The 25,111-nt window shown below is 46.9% G+C and overlaps 1 protein-coding gene across 6 annotated transcripts in view; it reads left to right on the top strand.

Moving 5' to 3' along the window:
• LOC143816149 (CYFIP-related Rac1 interactor A-like) overlaps nucleotides 1-25,111 on the top strand; it is a 180,259-nt gene that overhangs the window by 72,317 nt on the left and 82,831 nt on the right. The gene's annotated exons all lie outside the window — the stretch shown is intronic.

Genomic DNA, 25,111 nt, shown 5'->3' with positions numbered 1-25,111 from the left:
TGTGTCTAGCTGCTGTGGCTAGCTTCTCTCCTCCTCTTAATCTTGGTGTGGCTCTGAGTTCAGCTGCTGACATGGATGTCCAGAGCTTGGCTTCCAGTCTGGATCATCTTGCTGCTAAGGTTCAAAGTATTCAGGATTTTGTTCACAGTCCTATGTCAGAACCTAGAATACCTATTCCTGAGTTGTTTTCTGGAGATAGATCTAGGTTCCTGAATTTTAGGAACAATTGTAAGTTGTTTCTTTCTTTGAAACCTCGTTCCTCTGGTGATGCCGTTCAGCAAGTTAAGATTATCATTTCCTTTTTGCGCGGTGACCCTCAAGATTGGGCCTTCGCATTGGCGCCAGGGGATCCTGCATTGCTTAGTGTAGATGCGTTTTTTCTAGCCCTTGGATTGCTCTATGAGGAACCTAATCTTGAGAACCAGGCTGAAAAAACGTTATTGGCCCTCTCGCAGGGGCAAGATGAAGCAGAGGTGTACTGCCAGAAATTTTGGAAATGGTCGGTGCTTACTCAGTGGAATGAGTGTGCCCTGGCTGCAAATTTCAGAGAAGGTCTTTCTGAAGTCATTAAGAATGTCATGGTGGGGTTCCCTACGCCTGCAGGTCTGAATGAGTCAATGACTCTGGCCATTCAGATTGATCGGCGTTTGCGGGAGCGCAAACCTGTGCACCATTTGGCGGTGTCTTCTGAACAGACACCTGAATCTATGCAATGTGACAGAATTCTGACCAGAAGTGAACTGCAAAATTATAAACGGCAAAATGGGTTGTGCTTTTACTGTGGTGACTCAGCTCATGTTATCTCAGCATGCTCTAAGCGCAAAAAAAAGGTTGATAAATCTGTCACCATTGGTACTTTACAGCCTAAGTTCATTTTGTCTGTTACCCTGATTTGTTCCCTGTCATCTTACCCGGTTAATGCTTTTGTAGATTCAGGTGCCGCCCTGAGTCTGATGGATTGGTCATTTGCCAGGCGCTGTGGTTTTGATTTGGAGCCTTTAAAATTCCCTATTCCACTAAGGGGAATTGATTCTACACCATTGGCTACGAATAGACCTCAGTACTGGACACAAGTGACCATGTGCATGACTCCTGTTCATCAGGAGGTGATTCGCTTTCTTGTACTGCATAATTTGCATGATGTCATCGTGTTGGGTCTACCATGGTTGCAGACTCATAATCCAGTCCTGGATTGGAAAGCTATGTCGGTGTCAAGTTGGGGTTGTCAGGGAATTCATGGTGACGCTCCTGTGGTGTCAATTGCTTCGTCCACTCCTTCTGAAGTCCCTACGTTTTTGTCAGACTACCAGGATGTATTTGAGGAGCCCAAACTCAATTCTCTACCTCCTCATAGGGACTGTGATTGTGCTATAAATTTGATTCCTGGTAGTAAGTTTCCTAAGGGACGACTTTTCAATTTATCTGTGCCGGAGCATGCTGCCATGCGGAGTTATATAAAGGAGTCTTTAGAGAAGGGACATATTCGCCCGTCCTCATCCCCTCTTGGTGCAGGATTCTTTTTTGTGGCTAAAAAGGATGGTTCCCTGAGACCCTGTATTGATTATCGCCTTTTGAATAAAATCACGGTCAAATTTCAGTATCCTTTGCCATTGTTAACTAATTTGTTTGCTCGCATTAGGGGGTCTAGTTGGTTCACCAAGATAGATCTTCGTGGTGCGTATAACCTTGTGCGTATAAAACAGGGTGATGAATGGAAAACTGCATTTAATATGCCTGAAGGCCATTTTGAGTACTTGGTGATGCCTTTTGGACTTTCTAATGCTCCTTCAGTCTTTCAGTCCTTTATGCATGACATCTTCCGTGAATATCTGGATAAGTTTATGATTGTGTATCTGGATGATATTCTGTTTTTTTCGGATGATTGGGAGTCTCATGTTAAGCAGGTCAGGATGGTCTTTCAGGTCCTGCGTGACAATGGTTTATTTGTGAAGGGCTCAAAATGTCTTTTTGGAGTCCAGAAGATTTCTTTTTTGGGTTTCATTTTTTCTCCTTCTACTATTGAGATGGACCCAGTCAAGGTTCAGGCTATTCATGACTGGACGCAGCCTACATCTGTTAAGAGTCTTCAGAAGTTCTTGGGTTTTGCTAATTTTTACCGTCGCTTCATAGCTAATTTTTCTGGCGTTGTTAAGCCTTTGACGGATTTGACCAAGAAGGGTTCTGATGTGACTAATTGGTCTTCTGCGGCTGTGGAGGCCTTTCGGGAGCTGAAGCGTCGGTTTTCTTCGGCTCCGGTCTTATGTCAGCCAGATGTCTCACTTCCCTTCCAGGTGGAGGTTGATGCTTCCGAGATTGGAGCGGGGGCTGTTTTGTCGCAGAGAAGCCCCGATGGCTCTGTGATGAAGCCATGTGCTTTCTTTTCAAGAAAGTTTTCGCCTGCCGAGCGGAATTATGATGTCGGTAATCGGGAGCTGTTGGCTATGAAGTGGGCATTTGAGGAGTGGCGACATTGGCTTGAGGGAGCTAAACATCGTGTGGTGGTCTTGACTGATCACAAGAATTTGATTTATCTCGAGTCGGCCAAGCGGCTGAATCCCAGACAGGCTCATTGGTCTTTGTTTTTCTCTCGTTTTGATTTCATGGTCTCGTACCTGCCGGGTTCGAAGAATGTGAAGGCTGATGCTCTTTCTAGGAGTTTTGTGCCTGACTCTCCTGGAGATTCAGAGCCGGCTGGTATCCTTAGAGAAGGGGTGATTTTGTCTGCCATCTCCCCAGATTTGCGACGTGTGCTGCAAAAGTTTCAGGCGGATAGACCTGACCGCTGTCCACCAGAGAGACTGTTTGTCCCGGATAGATGGACCAACAGAGTCATCTCCGAGGTTCATTCTTCGGTGTTGGCGGGCCATCCTGGAATATTTGGTACCAGAGACTTGGTGGCCAGGTCTTTTTGGTGGCCTTCCTTGTCGCGGGATGTGCGTTCCTTTGTGCAGTCTTGTGGAATTTGTGCTCGGGCGAAGCCTTGCTGTTCTCGTGCCAGTGGTTTGCTGTTACCTTTGCCTGTCCCGAAGAGGCCTTGGACGCACATTTCCATGGATTTTATTTCAGATCTCCCTGTCTCTCAGAGAATGTCTGTCATCTGGGTGGTGTGTGATCGTTTTTCTAAGATGGTCCATTTGGTGCCCTTGCCTAAGTTGCCTTCCTCCTCCGAGTTGGTTCCACTGTTTTTTCAAAATGTGGTTCGTTTGCACGGGATTCCTGAGAACATTGTTTCTGACAGAGGATCCCAGTTTGTGTCTAGATTTTGGCGGACCTTTTGTGCTAAGTTGGGCATTGAATTGTCTTTTTCGTCGGCCTTCCATCCTCAGACGAATGGCCAAACCGAGCGAACTAATCAGACCTTGGAGACTTATTTAAGATGTTTTGTTTCTGCTGACCAGGACGACTGGGTTACTTTTTTGCCGTTGGCCGAGTTTGCCCTTAATAATCGGGCTAGTTCTGCTACTTTGGTTTCTCCTTTTTTTTGTAATTCGGGGTTTCATCCTCGTTTTTCCTCGGGTCAGGTGGAGCCTTCTGACTGTCCTGGAGTGGATGTTGTGGTGGATAGGTTGCATCAGATTTGGAATCATGTGGTGGACAATTTGAAGTTGTCACAAGAGAAGGCTCAGCTCTTTGCCAACCGCCGTCGCTGTGTGGGTCCCCGACTTCGCGTTGGGGACTTGGTGTGGTTGTCTTCTCGCTTCGTTCCTATGAAGGTCTCCTCTCCTAAGTTCAAGCCTCGGTTTATCGGTCCTTATAAGATTCTGGAAGTCCTTGGCCCTGTGTCATTCCGTCTGGACCTCCCGGCATCATTTGCTATTCATAATGTCATATATACCAAACTACTTACGCACCACTAATAAGCCATTCCAAGGGTGCTAGGAATCAAGAAGGTTCAGTGCACAAAAGAATGAATATAATAACCTATAGAAGACACACTACTAGAACCAGTAAAAGTCATAAACACCTTTATTGAAAATCCAATAAAAACAAGTCATATGTAAATGGGGAAAAAGATGACAATGATCACAAACCAATGTGGCAATGCGGGAACCGCCAGAGAAAGTATACAAATTACCTCAACATCTCCATATATGTTACAGAAAGTGCATATGCTTAGTAAAGTGCAGTATCTAAGAAACATTGATTACCAATCGTGCAACAATAAATAGTCCAAAGGCAAAGTGCCAGGTGTATAATTACAATAGGCAAACAATGATCCCTAAAAGGAGAGGAGAGACTAAGTAAAATCAGTCATAATACCTGGAGATATGCCGCACTAACCACGAGCCCCTACGCGCGTTTCGGCGCGATGCCTTCTTCCGGGGGTGTGGCGTGATGAAAAACATATGGGATATTTAAGTGTGAGGTGAGCCAATCACAGTATCTCTTAAGAAGACGCCGCAGTAATGTAATGAGCCCGCGCTTGCGCTGATGTGGAGAGGATGTGATGCAACACGGAAAATATAACCAATCAGGTCCCGGACATCAGGCCCCTAAGCGCATGCGTATATCTGGCTACCACTGTTAGGCAACCAGGTGAGCGTCAGGAGAGAGGGACGCCAGGGCTGTCCGGGTCACGCCCACCGGTAAGGCGTGAGCCGGAACACAAAATACCCGGCATACACAACTCAAGTAGACGCCGTTACCTGGCAACCAAAGCAGGTACATAAAAGACAATGTGAAGAACCAGGAAAAAAAGCATTTAATATAAAAGGAAGGGGGAGGAAAGGTGACGTGTGTGCCAAGGATTGTGTGGAAAAAAAAAAAAAAAAAAAAAAAAAAAAGGGGGGAAAATGGTAAGAACACAAAAGTTCCGGCGTACACAGTTCAAATAGACGCCGCTACCTGGCAATCAAAGCAGGTACGTGACACGCAATGTGAAAAAACGAGAAAACACTAGATGTAAAGGGGAGGGGAGGGAAAAGTGACGTGTGTACAAGGATTGTGTGAAGAAAAAGAGGAATGGTAAGACACTATTATGAATACACGAGCAGGAGAGTATACTGCTCCTGATTAAAAGCACCTTAAAGAAGCATTAAAAAACATTAAATAACATATTAAAAAAATGTATACAAGAATATGAAATAATAATGACAAAGAAAAAACAAGTGTGCAAGATATAATTACAATCAAGATGCAGCAAATTCATATACAGTCTGCAAAAAGTGTATAAAAAATCCAACTTCAGGAAAAATAGATCCTAACAAATGCTGAGTTCTCCACAAAGACAGTCAGAAGGTAGGGCGTAAAAGTGCGACATCTGAGGGAACTGTGAAAGGCAAACAGCACATAATTAAAAACATAAAAAGATATAAAACAAGCCAATTAAAAAACATGGGGAGTGATGATTCAAAGAAATGAGGAAAAACTAAGGGATTCATTAAGGCCAAGGGGTTGCAAAGTTTGAAGTCTCCAGATCCATCTTGATTCTTTCTGTGCTAGATGGCGGCCAAGATTGCCACCCCGCAATGTTGGAATAAGATGGTCTATGCCTACAACTCTGAAACCAGTGGGATCACAATTATGGTAGCGCTTAAAGTGCCGAGGAACCGTTTTCAGGCATTCAATGTTCTTCTCTTTTATAGCTGCCAATATATCGCGGACATGTTCTCGTACACGTACTTTAAGGGCGCGAGTTGTAAGTCCAATATAAATTTTCCCGCAGGGACAAGTTCCATGATAGATTACCATAGTAGTAGAGCAATTAATGGAGTGTGTAATTGCAAATTCTCGACCATCGGACGAGGAGAAATGAGTGGCACTATCAATGTTTTGACACGATATGCATTTGCCACATGGTTTGCAGCCCCAAGGAGGGGGATGGTAATCCGATTTGGTTTGAAAGATAGGGGGTGGAGTGTTAGGTGGAAAGTAACTCCGTACTAAGTGATCCCCTAAATTTTTCGATCTGCGAGCAACCAATGAAGGGTAAGGAGGCAAGTATTGTTTAAGAGTTGGATCGGCAAGAAGTATGGGCCAATGTTTAGCCAAAACCTGAGACATCTCTTTCCAACGGGAGTGATATTGTGTAATTAGTCTTACCTTTTGATCCATTTTAACTGGTGGTCTCGAAAACAAAAGTTGATGTCGGTTGGTGTTCCTGGCTCTATTATATGCCTTTTTCACACTCCTTCTACTATATCCACGAGCCAAGAATCTTTGTTTGAGATCTTCTGCTTGTATTTCAAAGGTTTCCACTGATGTACAGATTCTTTTTAGACGAAGGAACTGGCCAACAGGAACCGCATTGATCACGTGGGATGGGTGAGACGATGACGCGTGCAGTACAGAATTCACTGCAGTGGCCTTGCGGAAAACACTGGCAGTAAGGAGACCGTCAACCCCTCTCTCCACTAGGACATCCAAAAAATCTATACGATGAAAATCAAATTTATAAGTAAGACGTATGTTTAACTCATTTGTATTGAGTTCTTGAAAAAACAACTTAAGATCAGTAGGAGTACCTCGCCAGATCAGGAAAATGTCGTCGATGTAGCGGGCCCAAAAAAGGACCCGCTCCATCGACGAACCCCGATCCGACGAGAACAGATCCCTCTCCCACAGCCCCAGGAACAGGTTAGCGTAAGAGGGCGCGCAAGCCGCCCCCATTGCTGTCCCCTGGAGCTGTAGGAAGAAGGATCCGTTAAAAAGCTAATTTTTCTGGCGTTGTTAAGCCTTTGACGGATTTGACCAAGAAGGGTTCTGATGTGACTAATTGGTCTTCTGCGGCTGTGGAGGCCTTTCGGGAGCTGAAGCGTCGGTTTTCTTCGGCTCCGGTCTTATGTCAGCCAGATGTCTCACTTCCCTTCCAGGTGGAGGTTGATGCTTCCGAGATTGGAGCGGGGGCTGTTTTGTCGCAGAGAAGCCCCGATGGCTCTGTGATGAAGCCATGTGCTTTCTTTTCAAGAAAGTTTTCGCCTGCCGAGCGGAATTATGATGTCGGTAATCGGGAGCTGTTGGCTATGAAGTGGGCATTTGAGGAGTGGCGACATTGGCTTGAGGGAGCTAAACATCGTGTGGTGGTCTTGACTGATCACAAGAATTTGATTTATCTCGAGTCGGCCAAGCGGCTGAATCCCAGACAGGCCCATTGGTCTTTGTTTTTCTCTCGTTTTGATTTCATGGTCTCGTACCTGCCGGGTTCGAAGAATGTGAAGGCTGATGCTCTTTCTAGGAGTTTTGTGCCTGACTCTCCTGGAGATTCAGAGCCGGCTGGTATCCTTAGAGAAGGGGTGATTTTGTCTGCCATCTCCCCAGATTTGCGACGTGTGCTGCAAAAGTTTCAGGCGGATAGACCTGACCGCTGTCCACCAGAGAGACTGTTTGTCCCGGATAGATGGACCAACAGAGTCATCTCCGAGGTTCATTCTTCGGTGTTGGCGGGCCATCCTGGAATATTTGGTACCAGAGACTTGGTGGCCAGGTCTTTTTGGTGGCCTTCCTTGTCGCGGGATGTGCGTTCCTTTGTGCAGTCTTGTGGAATTTGTGCTCGGGCGAAGCCTTGCTGTTCTCGTGCCAGTGGTTTGCTGTTACCTTTGCCTGTCCCGAAGAGGCCTTGGACGCACATTTCCATGGATTTTATTTCAGATCTCCCTGTCTCTCAGAGAATGTCTGTCATCTGGGTGGTGTGTGATCGTTTTTCTAAGATGGTCCATTTGGTGCCCTTGCCTAAGTTGCCTTCCTCCTCCGAGTTGGTTCCACTGTTTTTTCAAAATGTGGTTCGTTTGCACGGGATTCCTGAGAACATTGTTTCTGACAGAGGATCCCAGTTTGTGTCTAGATTTTGGCGGACCTTTTGTGCTAAGTTGGGCATTGAATTGTCTTTTTCGTCGGCCTTCCATCCTCAGACGAATGGCCAAACCGAGCGAACTAATCAGACCTTGGAGACTTATTTAAGATGTTTTGTTTCTGCTGACCAGGACGACTGGGTTACTTTTTTGCCGTTGGCCGAGTTTGCCCTTAATAATCGGGCTAGTTCTGCTACTTTGGTTTCTCCTTTTTTTTGTAATTCGGGGTTTCATCCTCGTTTTTCCTCGGGTCAGGTGGAGCCTTCTGACTGTCCTGGAGTGGATGTTGTGGTGGATAGGTTGCATCAGATTTGGAATCATGTGGTGGACAATTTGAAGTTGTCACAAGAGAAGGCTCAGCTCTTTGCCAACCGCCGTCGCTGTGTGGGTCCCCGACTTCGCGTTGGGGACTTGGTGTGGTTGTCTTCTCGCTTCGTTCCTATGAAGGTCTCCTCTCCTAAGTTCAAGCCTCGGTTTATCGGTCCTTATAAGATTCTGGAAGTCCTTGGCCCTGTGTCATTCCGTCTGGACCTCCCGGCATCATTTGCTATTCATAATGTGTTCCATCGCTCGTTGTTGCGGAGGTATGTGGTACCTGTGGTTCCTCCGGTTGAGCCTCCTGCCCCGGTGCTGGTTGAGGGAGAATTGGAATACGTGGTGGAGAAGATCTTGGATTCTCGTGTTTCTAGACGGAGGCTCCAGTATTTGGTCAAGTGGAAGGGCTATGGTCAGGAGGATAATTCTTGGGTTGTCGCCTCTGATGTTCATGCGGCCGATTTGGTTCGTGCCTTCCATGTGGCTCATCCTGATCGCCCTGGGGGTTTTCATGAGGGTTCGGTGACCCCTCCTTAAGGGGGGGGTACTGTTGTGAACTCTGTTTTCAGGCTCCCTCTTGTGGTCACTGGTGGTATGGTGTGACTTTTGCTTTGGGCTCCCCCTGGTGGCTTTGTTTGTTATCCTGCTGGTCTCTGGCTATCAGCTGGTTCGTTATCCTCTGGCAGGTTCCTACATAGCTCTGTTTTACTTCTACTTGTTGCCGGCTGTCGATGTAATCAGTGCAACTCAGATTCCTTCTGACTACCTTGCTTCCAGTCCATCCAGGACAAGCTAAGTTTTCTTTGCTCATTTTTTGATCAGCAGTGTTTATCATGTTTTCTTGTCCAGCTTGCTAAAATGTGATTCCCTCGCTTGCTGGATGCTCTAGTGGACTGAGTTTCTCCCCACACACCATTAGTTGATGCGTGGGTTCTTGAAATCTCAGGATGGATATTTTGTAAGGGTTTTTTATTGATCGCATAGACCCCTGCTCTATTTTCTGCTTTCTAGTACTAGTGGGCCTCTTTTGCTGAATCTGATTTCATCCCTACATATGTGCCTTCTTCTTACTTCACCGTTAATATTTGTTGGGGGCTTCTATATCTTTGGGGATTATTTCTCTGGAGGCAAGCGAGGTCTCTCTTTCTCTTTAGGGGTAGCTAGTTCCTCAGGCTGGCTCGGGACGTCTAGGAATTTTTTAGGCACGTTCACCGGCTACCTCTAGTTGTGTTGGATAGGTTCAGATTTGCGATCAGTCCAGTTACCATCTCCCTAGAGCTTGTCCTTAGTTTATTCACTTGCTGGTCTATTCGTGATCCTCAGCCACTAAGGATCATAACATGCAGCGTCCTCCCTGTCCAGCATGACTACTCTTAGGAGTTGCCTCGTCTGTTTTGCCCCAGACAGAAGGGCTTCAACCCATGTAGATAGCTGCCACATTTTTGGAGCGACCTGCATCTTTATCCTGCTGCACTTCTTTTGCTGTAAATCTCAGACCCACTGGCACTGAACGGCTGGGCCCCTTCATAGAATGCTGTGTAGCTTCTGCGCTGTCCCGGTCTCTCAAGCCCCTTGGGACGCCTGGGGCTCCCAGGCCTCTGAGCTGTCTCAGCTCCCAGTCTTCACTGAGCACTAAACAGGAAGTCCTACTATCTTATCTCAAGTGACCCCTCCTATGAGTTAAGGTACCGTCACACTAAGCGACGCTGCAGCGATACAGACAACGATGCCGATCGCTGCAGCGTCGCTGGAGAGCTGTCACACAGACAGCTCTCCAGCGACCAACGATGCCGAGGTCCCTGGGTAACCAGGGTAAACATCGGGTTGCTAAGCGCAGGGCCGCGCTTAGCAACCCGATGTTCACCCTGGTTACCAGTGTAAAATGTAAAAAAACAAACACTACATACTCACCTTCGCGTCCCCCGGCGTCCGCTTCCTGCACTGACTGAGTGCCGGCCCTAACAGCAGAACGGTGACGTCACCGCTGTGCTGTGCTTTCACTTTACGGCCAGCGCTCAGTCAGTGCAGGAAGCGGACGGCGGGGGACGCGAAGGTGAGTATGTAGTGTTTGTTTTTTTACATTTTACACTGGTAACCAGGGTAAACATCGGGTTACTAAGCGCGGCCCTGCGCTTAGTAACCCGATATTTACCCTGGTTACCATTGTAAAACATCGCTGGTATCGTTGCTTTTGCTGTCAAACACATCGATACACGGCGATCTGACGACCAAATAAAGTTCTGAACTTTAATCAACGACCAGCGATATCACAGCAGGATCCTGATCGCTGCTGCGTGTCAAACACGACGATATCGCTATTCAGGACGCTGCAACGTCACGGATCGCTAGCGATATCGTTTAGTGTGACGGTACCTTTAGCTATACACTAAGTGCCCCATCTATTGTCCACCCTGGAGTACTGCACTTACCCTAAACTATGGCACTACTCTTTCCCTATAGCAAAGTAATCCACAATGAATAGCAGCACATAAAATGGCATATTAAATATGACAACATAGCATACAGTTATACAATTTACAGTTATATAATCATCCACATGTTAAATCGAGAACCGAGTCGGTTCTTAAAGGGGTAGGGGTGACCAACAGTCCTTAGAGCTCCTTACAACCACATACACATTATCTTCCCTGTCTGCTCCAAACAAGGGACCTCTCGACTCAGTTAAGTACGGTACTTCTGTGTTCGCTATGCTACAGCAAGACTCTGCTGGTAGAGGGTCATCTCATGGAAAACAAAAAGACTGGCCAATTAAATTATTTTCCCCAACATCATGTATTCATTCAGGTAGAATTAGATGATTAAAATATTAGCCGATCCATGCTATATCAGTGGGTTTAGCGGAGTTTGGTGTAATATATATGGGGACCTGTATAGTGGTGGAGGATGAGCGATGGGTCCAAATCGCAGGCATGACAATAAGTACATGGGTAGGGATTGTGTCCCATTGGGAGAGTGCCCTGTGTCCTGGCTCTTGAAATTGTGAACTTATAAAAGGACTTGTGTTTCAAACAAACATTTGGTGTCTCTGTTTCAAGGTGAATGTCATATCCAAGTACACCCCGAACTGAAAAAGATACATAGGGGGAGGTCGGTCTGGATGAGAAGCGCAGAGGGAAAGCTGGTTGATATTCTCAATAGACATGGAGAAAAATGGCAGAAAGTTGAAGAAAACCTGTTGGAAGGTCCTTAAACCCTAAATTAAATTCATCTATGTAAAGCATCTGAAATGCTGATTAGGTCTGTACCATTGTATTGTACTGCTCTCCATTTTATGGAAATCCATTGGTGAATATTTATGAAAATGAGCTTTTAAATGCAGGAGCCTTGACCTTCACTTAGAGCTTTCTGGCCTCTCTCCTTCTTTCCAGTCCTGTCACTAGTCTCCTGCCCTGTCAGTAAATAACAGTCACTCTTCTCTGTGACTTGAAAACCTGCCTGAGATCTCATGTGCCGATCGATATTTCAATTGTCTCAACGTCACCTGGAGCTTCCTGTGCCTGCGCCACCTCTGGGAATCATGACGCATGCGTGAGATCTCAGGTGGGAGAGCAGGTCACAGAGAAGAATGACCTGTCAGTCACTGATAAGAAAACTTACAGTGTCCGTAATGGTAGTTCCCTTTGCACCACTCCACAGGCTCAGTGCTTCCTTGGGGCAACTTCGCACCAAGTTACATAGTAACATAGTTTTTAAGGTTGAAGGAAGACTTTAAGTCCATCTAGTTCAACACATAGCCTAACCTAACATGCCCTAACATGTTGATCCAGAAGAAGGCAAAAAAAACCATGTGGCAAACAGTGTTTTACAGTTAAGCACTTAATTATACATCTTATTTCTTCTGCCCAAGTGCATGACCTTACATTTATCCCCATTAAAGCTAATTTGCCATTTATCAGCCCAAGCTTCTAGTTTACATAAATCCTCCTGTAATATAAAATTGTCCTCCTCTGTATTGATTACCCTGCAGAGTTTAGTGTCATCTGCAAAAATTGAAATTCTACTCTGTAAACCCCCTAAAAGGTCATAAATAAATATGTTAAAAAGAGGGCCCAATACTGACCCCTGTGGTACCCCACTGCTAACCGAGACCCAGTCGAGTATGCTCCATTAATAACCACGTAGTTCTTAACCCACTTATACATATTATCCCCTATCCCCTAAGTTATCAGCAAAATCAGAGACAAATAATTTTCAAGGCACCAGAGAGATGATTATAGTCCTGTATTCATCCAAAATGCATCATAAAAGCAACGTACCCTTGTCCATGTTATATCTGTGAACAATTGGGCCACTCCTTCTGGTTTCTCCCGCAGGTCCCTCCCATGTTACCATGGAGTCTGTACACAATTAAAAGATATAGCATTCAAATATAATGTTAATATATAGTAATATAGTAATATATAGTGATGTGCAATGCCATGTCACCTTGATACTTTGTTCATGTCCATGTTGCTGTAGTATATTGGTGCCATAATTCAAAAAGGAAGGGGAACACCCCTATTATGGAAACACTAATCAGGGAATATCTCTCAAACTTAGGTGTAACTCCCCATGTCAGTGTATCAGGCATTGATGCTTAGTATATGGGTGTATCCTCCCACACCAGCCGTGTGTATGCCTGGTGCTCTGATGTGAATATCATGTGATCACATGTCACTACATTGAGGTCATGTGCCTCTATTGCATCATGTGGGCTAGTGACCATAGTCATGTGGCAGGATGTCATAAAGCAATGACTCCTCCCATGGAGGCTGTATACATGCTGAAAGATTTTGATACGGCGAATCTGTGGTCCCCACATCTCTGCATTTTTTATTTTTTTTGCTTAATATACAAAGGTGATGTGTAATAGTTAACTTTAGGCCTTTTAGAGATCATTTCATCTACAACTTGTTTAACTGTTCACAATAACAGTAAGTTTGACCAGGAGTGTTCAAGCTTTTACATTCCACTGTAGCTCTCCAACCTCTCTTCCTATTCCTCCGGCTGCCACCAGCCTCCTATCAGTGACTGTAGAAACAAATAATTTCCAAGGCGCCCGAAAATATTGATTTCTGAACTCTTCCTGAGTTAAAACATTAGTATTGTTGTTTCTAAATGATTATGAACTTGTTTTCTGTGCATTATTTGAGGTCTGAAAGCACAGGTTTTTTTTTTCAATTTTGACCATTTTTCTTTGTCAGAAAAAAAGTAAAAAAATTATTGCTTGGAGATTCGGAGACATGTTGTCAGAAGTTTATAGAATAAATGAACAATTTACATTTTACTGAAAAATATACTCCTGTCCACAGACTCAATTAATCAGTCAGACTCTAACCTCTACAACATGGGCAAGACCAAACAGCTTTCTAAGGATGTCAGGGACAAGATCATAGACCTGCACAAACCTGGAATGGGCTACAAAACCATTTGTAAGACGCTGGGTGAGGCGACAACTGTTGGTGCAATAGTAAGAAAATGGAAGAAATACAGTGACTGTCAATCGACATTGATCTGGGGCACCATGCAAAATCTCAGCTCGTTAGGTATCCTTGATCATGAGGAAGGTGAGAGATCAGCCTAAAACTATACATTGGCAACCTGTTAATGATCTCAAGGTTGCTGTGACCACAGTCACCAAGAAAAGCATTGCTAACAAATTACGCCGTAAAGGTTTAAAATTCTGCAGTGCCTGCAAGGTCCCCCTGTTCAAGAAGGCACATGTGCAGGCCCATGTGAAGGATGCCAATGAATTGAACTCTTTGGCATTAACTCAATGTCATGTTTGGAGGAAGAGAAATGCTGCCTATGACCCAAACAACACCGTCCCTACTGTTAAGCATGGAGGTGGAAACATTTTGGGGGTGTTTCTCTGCTAAGGGCACAGGACTACTTAACAGCATCCAATGGGAGAATGGATGGAGCCATGTACAGAAAAATCCTCAGTGACAACCTCCTTCTCTCCACTTCTCTCCACCAGGACATTAAAAATAGGTCGTGACTGGGTCTTCCAGCAAGACAATGACCCAAAACATACAGCCAAGGCAATAAAGAAGTGGCTCAAAAAAATGCACATTAAGGTCATGGAGTGGCCTAGCCAGTCTCCAGACCTTAATCCAATAGAAAACTTATGGAAGGAGTTGAAGATCCGAGTTGCCAAGCGGCAGCCTCAAAATCTTAGAGATGATCTGCAAAGAGGAGTGGACCAAAATTCTTCCTGACTTGTACGCAAACCTCATCATCAACTACAAAAAACTCTGACTGCTGTGCTTGCCAACAAGGGTTGATATTAAGTCTTGTTTGCCAGAGGGATCAAATACTTATTTCTCACTGCAAAATGCAAATAACTTTATATAATTTATATAATGTGATTTTCTGGATTTTATTTTTGATATTCTATCTCTCAATGTTAAAATTAACCTTCCCTTAAAATTATAGACTGTTCATGTCTTTGTCAGTGGGCAAACTTACAAAATCAGCAAGGGATCAAATAATTACTTCCTTCACTGCATGTATATATATATACATATATATGTGTGTATATATATATATATATATATTTATATTTATTTTATTATTATTTATTTATTTATTTATTATTATTATTATTCATTTTTATAGCACCATTTATTCCATGGCGCTTTACATGTGAAAAAGGGGGCAAATATAGACATCTACTATATAATTGTCAAAGGGTCACTTCCGTCTGTCTGTCCTTCTGTCTGTCACGGATATTCATTGGTCGCGGCCTCTGTCTGTCATGGAAATCCACGTCGCTGATTGGTCGCGGCAAAACAGCCACGACCAATCAGCGACGGGCACAGTCCGGAAGAAAATGGCCGCTCCTTACTCCCCGCAGTCAGTGCCCGACGCCCGCTCCATACTCCCCTCCAGTCACCGCTAACACAGGGTTAATGCCGGCGGTAACGGACCGCGTTATGCCGCGGGTAACGCACTCCGTTACCGCTGCTATTAACCCTGTGTGTCCCCAACTTTTTACTATTGACGCTGCCTATGCGGCATCAATAGTAAAAAATGTAATGTTAAAAATAATAATAATAAATAATAATAATAATAATAATAATTGTATTTATATAGCGCCAACATATTCCGCAGCGCTTTACAACTTATAGAGGGGACTTATACAGACAACAGACATTACAGCATAACAGAAATCACAGTTCAAAACAGATACCAGGAGGAATGAGGGCCCTGCTGCTCGCAAGCTTACAATCTATGAGGAAAAGGGGAGACACGAGAGGTGGATGGTAACAATTGCTTTAGTTATTTGGACCAGCCATAGTGTAAGGCTCGGGTGTTCATGTAAAGCTGCATGAACCAGTTAACTGCCTAAGTATGTAACAGTACAGACACAGAGGCTATTAACTGCATAAAGTGTATGAGAACATGATGGAGGAACGTGATTATGTTGTTGTTTTTTATTAATAGGCCACACAGGGATAATTAGGTTAATGCGTTGAGGCGGTAGGCCAATCTGAACAAATGAGTTTTTAGTGCACGCTTAAAACTGTGGGGATTGGGGATTAATTGTATTAACCTAGGTAGTGCATTCCAAAGAATCGGCGCCGCACGTGTAAAGTCTTGGAGACGGGAGTGGGAGGTTCTGATTATTGAGGATGCTAACCTGAGGTCATTAGCAGAGCGGAGGGCATAAAAAAAACCTGCTATACTCACCCTCCGCGCCCATCGCCAGAGCGCCGTTGGATCCCAGGGGGTGAGTATGTAACTATTTTTTATTTTAATTCTTTTTTTTTAACAGGGATATGGTGCCCACACTGCTAAATACTGTGTGGGCTGTGTTATATACTACATGGCTGCTATATACTACGTGGGCAGTACTATATACTACATGGCTGCTATATACTACGTGGGCAGTACTATACACTACATGGCTGCTATATACTACATGGCTGCTATATACTACGTAGACAGTACTATATACTACATGGCTGCTATATACTACGTGGGCAGTACTATATACTGCATGGCTGCTATATACTACGTGGACAGTACTATATACTACATGGCTGCTATATACTACGTGGACAGTACTATATACTACATGGCTGCTATATACTACGTGGGCAGTACTATATACTACATGGCTGCTATATACTACGTGGGCAGTACTATATACTACATGGCTGCTATATACTACGTGGGCAGTACTATATACTAAATGGCTGCTATATACTACGTAGGCAGTACTGTATACTACATGGCTGCTATATACTATGTGAGCAGTACTATATACTACATGGCTGCTATATACTACGTGGGCAGTGTTATAAACTACATGGCTGCTGTATACTACGTGCCCTGTGTTACATGCTGCGCGGGCTGCGTTATATACTACATGGCTGCTATATACTACGTGGGCAGTGCTATATACTACATGGGTGCCATATACTACGTGGCCAGTGTTACATACTATGTGGCCTGTGTTTTGTACTGCGTGGGCTGTGCTATTATTGCATGGCCTGTGTTATATACTACGTCGCCTGTGTTATATACTGCGTGGCTGCTATATACTGCGTGGGCTGTGTTATATAGTACGTGGGCTCTGTTATATACTGTTTGGGCTGTGTTATATATTGCGTGGCCTGTATTAAAGCATCGGGTATTCTACAATATGTATGTATGTATGTATATAGCAGCCACATACTATATAGCACAGGCCACATACTATTTGTATGCTATATACTACATGGCTCCTATATACTACGTGGCCTGTGCTATATACTATGTGGCTGCTATATACATACATATTCTAGAAAACCCGATGCGTTAGAATCGGGCCACCATCTAGTATACAATAAACATGAGCAAAAAAACAAGGCACTAAAAGGTACAGAAGGAGGGAGGACCCTGCCCGCGAGGGCTCAGTCTACAGTGGATGGGTGAGGATACACTAGGAGAGGGTAGAGCTGATTGTGCAGCGGTTCAGTCGACTGAGGATCACTGCAGGCTGTAGGCTTGTCAGAAGAGGTGAGTCTTCAGGTTCTTTTTGAAGGTTTCTATGGTAGGCGAGAGTCTGATGTGTTGGGGTAGAGAGTTCCAGAGTATGGGGAAGCACGGGAAAAGTCTTGGATGTGGTTCTGGGAAGAAGAGATAAGAGGGGAGTAGAGAAGGAGATCTTGAGAGGATCGAAGATTGCGTGTAGGTAAGTACCGGGAGACCATGTCACAGATGTATGGAGGAGACAGGTTGTGGATGGCTTTGTATGTCACAGTAAGGGCTTTGAACTGGAGTCTCTGGATGATAGGAAGCGAGTGAAGGGCTTGTGTAGCGCCCCCACTGCCGCAGGGCCGAGGGGTACCCGGTACCGGGCCTCTGAGTCTCTGTCCTGGGGTTGTCACGGTGGCTAGACCCGGTCCGTGACCCTGCTGAGGGGCGTACAATGATAGGTGAAGGGAATGGTGATGATGTTGTGGTGGTGCAGTGCAGGTGGCAGTAAATAATGAGGACACCAGGTTGCAGTCTCTTTACCTCTTTACTGAAGGCTTCAGGATCCTCAATCCGGAATACGGTTAACCAGGCTGCGCAAGCCTGGCCGGTCCGATGGCACCTCCAGAGCTCCCTTTGCAGGTGGAAATCTGTGCCTACCTTCTAGCGCTTGTGTGTTGTAGTCCTTCCCTGCTAAGCACCACGGGATAGTCCTCACAACTGTTGTGTCTGTTTCTCGTGTTCCCTCACAACTCGATTCTGATGTTCTTTCACGTCCCCCAGATGATATGGCTAGGACGCACCCGTATGACGGGGAGGCTCGGAGCTCTTCCGGGACTCTATCGTCGCCCCACTCCTGTTGTTACCCCCCTGTGTCTTTGTAGCGCCCCCACTGCCGCAGGGCCGAGGGGTACCCGGTACCGGGCCTCTGAGTCTCTGCTCTGGGGTTGTCACGGTGGCTAGACCCGGTCCGTGACCCTGCTGAGGGGCGTACAGTAATAGATGTAGGTAGATGATGGTGGTGGAGATGCTGTAGTGGTGCGGTGCAGTAAATAACGAGGACACCAAGTTGCAGTCTCTTTACCTCTTTACTGAAGATCTCTGGGTCCTCAGTCCGGAATCCGGATAACCAGGCTGCGCAAGTCCGGCCGGTCCAATGGCACCTCCAGAGTTCTCTTAACAGGTGGAAATCTGCGCCTTCCTTCTAGCGCTATGTGTTGTGGTCCTTCCCTGCTGTGCTTACGGAAAGTCCCCACAACAGTTGTGTCCGTTTCTTAAGTTCCCTCACAACTCGATTAGATGATGTTCTGCTAATCCTCCGTCCCTCCCTGATGTTACGGTTGGAACGGCACCCGTATGACGGGTAGGCTCGGAGCTCTTCCGGGACCCTAGAGTCGCCCCTCTCCACAAGTTGCCCCCCAAGACTGCATAGGTGATTTAGTTGAGACAGCCCGCCTTAGACTGACTGTCCTGCCGTTGGTTTAGAGTATTGCTTGAAGCTGATATTGTAATACTCCCTCGGCGTTCCGGCCGCCGGTTGTGCGCCTCAGTAGGATGTTGCCTCGGTCTTACAGCACGACCCCTACTGGTGTTCTCCTTGTTGCTTTGATCTCGTTTCTCACTCAGCACAATCTATCTCGCTTCCAATCCCTTCTTGGGCACCGCCGCTATACTGAGCAGGCACGGTCCCGTTACGTTCGCTCAAGTTGCCAAGCCTCTGTCAGGATCCCACCCCTGACAGAGACCCTACCGAATCTTCTCCCGCAACACCCTCTGCCACAAGGTGTTGCCTGGTTCCAACCCAGTCAGCTTTCTGTCTAACTTCCTGCCTGACCCCCAGTTTTACCAATGTGTGGAGAGTGGCCTAATGAATAGAACCCTTAGCTCCCCCTGGTGGCCCGGCGGTGAAATGTATTGGTGTCTGTGATACCTGATCAGATGAACTCCTTCAGTGCCATCGGACGTACCATAGCTCCCCTTAGTGGCGGAGCCACAGTACTGCAACGACCAGGACTCTGGGGCGCTGCACTCCCCCCCGGTTAAATCCAGTACTCCGGGACTGGGAAGAAAACAACAATACGGGTTAGCAAAAAGACATACAATTTTGTTGAGTGCAATAACAATAAGTATACTTAAACAGAGCTTCCCTTTATGGGAGGTGAGGACACTTGAATGTTACAAACATGGTTAAATATCATAGCAACATGCTATAAGTAACTTTTCTTACCCAACCGGGTATTCTACTTAGTACAAATTCTCGAACAATAATTTAACATTGCCTTTAAGGACGTACACTCTGAATCCGCTAAAGACCTTCTTATAATCACATTATAAGGCAATTTAACTTTTACATTCTCCTTCTTTAAATCTGCAGGACCGCCTGTCCTAACGGCGCCAGACCTACTGCCTCTCCTTTCTTACAGGACCGCTCCTTTCAGCCCGAGCCTTCTGTCTTTTCAACTACTATACACAGTATAGGACATAACATTACTTTCAGTTTAGGATCAATGAGCCATTTCTTCATGGCTCCTAGGAGGACTCACTAACTAACCCCATACGGGCTCACTTTCTGTCCTCACTCTTCTATCAACATTATCAAACATTTCTTACAATCAACTAGTTGGATACATATAACTTTTACATGTAAGCATCATCATCACTTTCTTTTATCAAAACATTATTGCTATCTATCGATCTTAAAGCAATACCACTCTTTAAGTGCAACAAGTGAACATCCCCTTTAAGAGGGGACCAAGTCTTTATGAGGTAGCACATCTTCTCAAGCTACCAGTCCGTACTCAGCAAAGGCTCCGGTGCGGTATCTTCGCAAAGAGTCTCTCTTTAAGTAAAACCAGTAGGGAGCACCTTTAAGAAGGTGCAAACTATTTACAGAGAGTTTGTATCATGCACTGTTCATGATTGCGGCAGTTCTGGAAACTTGTGCAAAACTTTAGAAAAAGCAAACAAAACAATAGGGATCCCGGGTCAACAAAGGGATCCCTTTAAGAGTTAACCCTAAACGGGTTTAGCAGCAGAACAGTAGAACAGTAACTATTTACATTAATAAAGCATTCATGCTTACTCAGTCTTCTTGTGCAGGGAACGACCTCCTTCCAGGCCTCACCCGGCCAACGGGTCGCCTTGGGGTAGCAAGGGCCGGTCCTGGCTCCAGCAGCGACAGGATCCCACGCCGGGATGCCCTCCTTGCTTGTGGGCGAGCGCGACCCAGAGGCACGCGGTGGACACGGACCTCCTGAGATTCCTCGGGGGCTGGTTCCGGCATCTTCTCTGCAGAAGGCTCATCCTCCATCGTTCCGGTAGCAGCCTGCAGGGCGACGCACTGCTGGACGCCCCGAGCTATCCAGCCGGTTCCACCCGCTTCCCGCCTCCACCGGGTGTAGGTCACAGTGTCGCCAGGCTCCAGGTCGGAGTCATGCCTCCCTCCACAGGGCTCGACTTCCTCGCGGTCAACACGGACCTGCAGTGGCTCCCCAATCTCCTGGATAACTCCCCTTCTGTGTCGGGAGTTAAAGGATACCACCACGCCCCAGTGCGACGGTGGGGTTTCTTCCACACTGGTTAGATCAATCTGGGCTGCAGGCTGAGGCCTGTTCCGCCAGGCTGCCATTAGGTGCCGCAGATGTTCTGCCCCCGGCAGGATCCTCAGGCCCTGTGCCCGCAGCGTACCTTCAGCCGCGGCCGGGTTGGGCGGAGCAGGGGACACCGGAGACAAGCGGACCTCCGTGGGCTGGCCCAGCCGAGCGAGCACGCGGGCATCAGCTTCCAAGCGGCGTGCTATTTGTCGGGCCTCGGCTGCAGCCACACACTCCTCAGATGGTGGCAAGGGGGGTCGGCCCATCGGTGGCTCTGCGAGGGTCAGTCCCCGCAACGTTGGTGCATTTGGGGCTGTGTCGGGTCGTGCAGCCTCAGACCGACTCGGTCAGCCCCACGCGGTGTTCCCGGCGTCGCCATCTTCCCTTCTTCTCCAATGTCCTCTTCCCGCGGTCTCTTTGGTGGGCGGCCCCGTCTCCATGGTCTCCACCCTCCAAACAGGATCAGGAGGCGGACCTCGGCTGTTGACGGACATGTCCTCAGGACACAGAAATGTTTAGACTGGGCGGCCATTGCCCTTCGCGCTCTTCAGCTTGTCTATGCCCACTCCATGCCCCTCTTCTTCTCCGGCGCTCTCCTCAGCGCTGTAATGGCGGCTGATTTTGGCGGTAAATGGCGCAGCACAGTCCTTGTAATAAAGTACAGTCCAAGCACAACAAATCACAGTTCCAAGGCACACATGACCTGATTCTTCAGGCTTAAGTAGATCCTGTTCGTGACGCCAAGTTGTAGCGCCCCCACTGCCGCAGGGCTGAGGGGTACCCGGTACCGGGCCTCTGAGTCTCTGCTCTGGGGTTGTCACGGTGGCTAGACCCGGTCCGTGACCCTGCTGAGGGGCGTACAGTAATAGATGTAGGTAGATGATGGTGGTGGAGATGCTGTAGTGGTGCGGTGCAGTAAATAACGAGGACACCAAGTTGCAGTCTCTTTACCTCTTTACTGAAGATCTCTGGGTCCTCAGTCCGGAATCTGGATAACCAGGCTGCGCAAGTCCGGCCGGTCCAATGGCACCTCCAGAGTTCTCTTAACAGGTGGAAATCTGCGCCTTCCTTCTAGCGCTATGTGTTGCGGTCCTTCCCTGCTGTGCTTACGGAAAGTCCCCACAACTGTTGTGTCCGTTTCTTAAGTTCCCTCACAACTCGATTAGATGATGTTCTGCTAATCCTCCGTCCCTCCCTGATGTTACGGTTGGAACGGCACCCGTATGACGGGTAGGCTCGGAGCTCTTCCGGGACCCTAGAGTCGCCCCTCTCCACAAGTTGCCCCCCAAGACTGCATAGGTGATTTAGTTGAGACAGCCCGCCTTAGACTGACTGTCCTGCCGTTGGTTTAGAGTATTGCTTGAAGCTGATATTGTAATACTCCCTCGGCGTTCCGGCCGCCGGTTGTGCGCCTCAGTAGGATGTTGCCTCGGTCTTACAGCACGACCCCTACTGGTGTTCTCCTTGTTGCTTTGATCTCGTTTCTCACTCAGCACAATCTATCTCGCTTCCAATCCCTGCTTGGGCACCGCCGCTATACTGAGCAGGCACGGTCCCGTTACGTTCGCTCAAGTTGCCAAGCCTCTGTCAGGATCCCACCCCTGACAGAGACCCTACCGAATCTTCTCCCGCAACACCCTCTGCCACAAGGTGTTGCCTGGTTCCAACCCAGTCAGCTTTCTGTCTAACTTCCTGCCTGACCCCCAGTTTTACCAATGTGTGGAGAGTGGCCAAATGAATAGAACCCTTAGCTCCCCCTGGTGGCCCGGCGGTGAAATGTATTGGTGTCTGTGATACCTGATCAGATGAACTCCTTCAGTGCCATCGGACGTACCATAGCTCCCCTTAGTGGCGGAGCCACAGTACTGCAACGACCAGGACTCTGGGGCGCTGCATCTTCCTAGGTCAATTGGGTGAGACAGCCCGCCTATAACTGACTGTCCTGCCGTAGGTTTGAAGTTTGGCCTGGAGCTCTATACTTCCTCGGCGTTCCGGCCACCGGTTATGCGCCTCAATAGGATGTTGCCTCGTCTTACAGCACGACTCCTACTGGTATTCTCCTTGTTGCGTTGATCTCGTTTCTCACTCAGCACAATAAACCTCGCTTCTTGTCCTTTCTTGGGGTACCGCCGCTATATCGTGCAGGCGCGGTCCCGTAACGTTCTCTCTGGTTGCTAGGCCTCTGTCAGGATCCCACCCCTGACAGGGACCCCTCTGAATCCTCCCCTACAACACCCTCTGCCACAAGGTGTTGCTTGGTTCCAACCCAGTCAGCTTTCTCCTCTAACTTCCTGCCTAACCCCCAGTTTTACCAGATTGTGAGGAGTGGCCTAATACATAGAACCCTTAGCTCCCCCTGGAGGCCAGACTGTGAAGTGTATTGGTGTCTGTGATACCTGGTCAGAAGAACTCCTTCAGTGCCATCAGACGTACCATAGCCCCCCTTAGCGGCGGAGCATCAGTACTGCAACGACCAGGACTCTGGGGCGCTGCACTTGGCATAGGGGAGAGGCTGGAGAATATGGGTTCCGAGGTGTAATGGGGTGCATATTACAGACTATGCAGCTGGGCTGACCTTGCTGCCAATATGTAAAACAAAGGAGTACGGAGTGCAAAATGAATATTGTGAAATGGATTTTCATGGGCCCATCCAGTATGTGGGTTCCAAGGTGTAATGGGGTGCATATGACTGACTATGCAGCAGGGCATAATATTGATAATGTGTGTAGTGTGACAGAGTCACTGGCAGGGTGGTAGAGGGGAGATATGTTGCACTGCTTTTAACGGTGTCAGTGATATGAAACCAGAGCATTTTTCTCCAGCACACTGCGTCTTGTGAGGGTTAAGTTGCATAAAAGGGCTGGTTTTATGTGGACCTTCATAGAGTGGGTGGAAGAAGGTCCACTTTATCTCACCTGTCAGACCTGCCAGTAACTGCGTGAGGTCACGATCATGTGATCAATCACATGATGGAAAAATCACAGGCTTGGGTTTCAGACTGTGTGCACACGTTGCGGATTAGCCTCTGGAATTTTTTGTGCGGATTCTGCATCTCTTGGCAGAAAACACAGGTGCGGATTTGATGCGTTTTTTTATGCGGATTTTGTGCGTATTTGCTGCGGATTTACTGTGGATTTTGTGTGGATTTCTTGCGTTTTACCCCTGCGGATTTCTATAATGGAATGGGTACAAAAACGCTGCAGATCCGCACAAAAGAAGTGACATGCTACTTCTTTTAATCCGCAGCGTTTCAGCGTGGAATTTTCCACACCATTATCACAGCATTTTTTTTTTCATTGAATTACATAGTACTGTAAATCACTTGCAGATCTGCAGCATTTCTGCACAGTAAAAAATGCTGCGGATCCGCAGGAAATCTGCAACGTGTGCACATAGCCTAAATAACCGAGCTCTACAGGCAGTCTGTGTTCAGCTAGCCTGGAGAGAGGAGTCTCCAGAGGCTTTGTGGCTCGTCGAGCACAGACTAAACCTGTGCTGCTCCAGAGCGGGGTGCCGCCTGCAACATACGGTATGTGTTGCAGCATTTTTGTTTTCCTTTTGTTGTTTTGTTCCTGTTTTAGCCAGAAAGGCTGAGTTTTGTTCCCGTGTGTTGGTTTATGCTGCCTGACAGTAAACCAACAAGGATTTAAAGAGACAGTGTTCCCATTTTTCCTACCTCCCTGTGCCGCCACGTGAGTGAACTACAACAGTAGTTTGACAATAGCGATAGAGAGAGTTAATGGTTTGGACTAGACCACAGTGGGAGGGGCTAAGTTAAAGGAAAAGTGGCAATTTCCTGTCGCAGAGAAGGCCTGGAATGCATAGAGATGACCTAAGGTCCATTGTAAGCAGCGCTGAATTTTGGGGTGTAGCGAGATCCAGAGAAGAAATGATTAAGAAACAGAGTGATCTACCGGAGACGATCATGGGAGAGGACATCTACTAAAAAAGCCCAGGGTTAACTCTTGAAGGTAGTGTGCCTAGACAGGACTGGGTATGTGAGATGAGTAGAAAGCACTGGGCATGAGTTCCAGGGCGTTAGCACTAGAGAAGATAAGTACAGACCATACTGGCTCCCAGAGGGTAAAAAAGACAAAGGACCCTTGCTAAACAGAACTGTAGTGTCAAGTTGGGTTGTGGTGAAAGACCGGGGTCACACTTGCGTGTGCAATACGAAAAACTCGTGAGAGTCTCTCGCATCAATACCCGGCACTCAGGACCGGAGTGTGCGGCTGCATGTATTTCTATGCAGCTGAACGCTCCGGTTCCGAGTGCCGGCGGCAGTGCCAGGAATTGATGAGAGGGACTCGCTCGAGTTTCTCGTATTGCACACGCAAGTGTGACATCAGCCAAATAGTGGGAAAAAGTGAATACGGAGGACAAGTAAAGAAGAAAGTTGAAGATAGAGAAAAAAGGGAAGGAAACTGTGTGGAAAATGCTCTGCGTTGT

The sequence above is a fragment of the Ranitomeya variabilis genome, chromosome 3, assembly GCF_051348905.1.
Source record: "Ranitomeya variabilis isolate aRanVar5 chromosome 3, aRanVar5.hap1, whole genome shotgun sequence".
NCBI classification, from domain to species: Eukaryota; Metazoa; Chordata; class Amphibia; order Anura; family Dendrobatidae; genus Ranitomeya; species Ranitomeya variabilis.
This window is presented reverse-complemented; position numbering and strand designations above follow the sequence as displayed.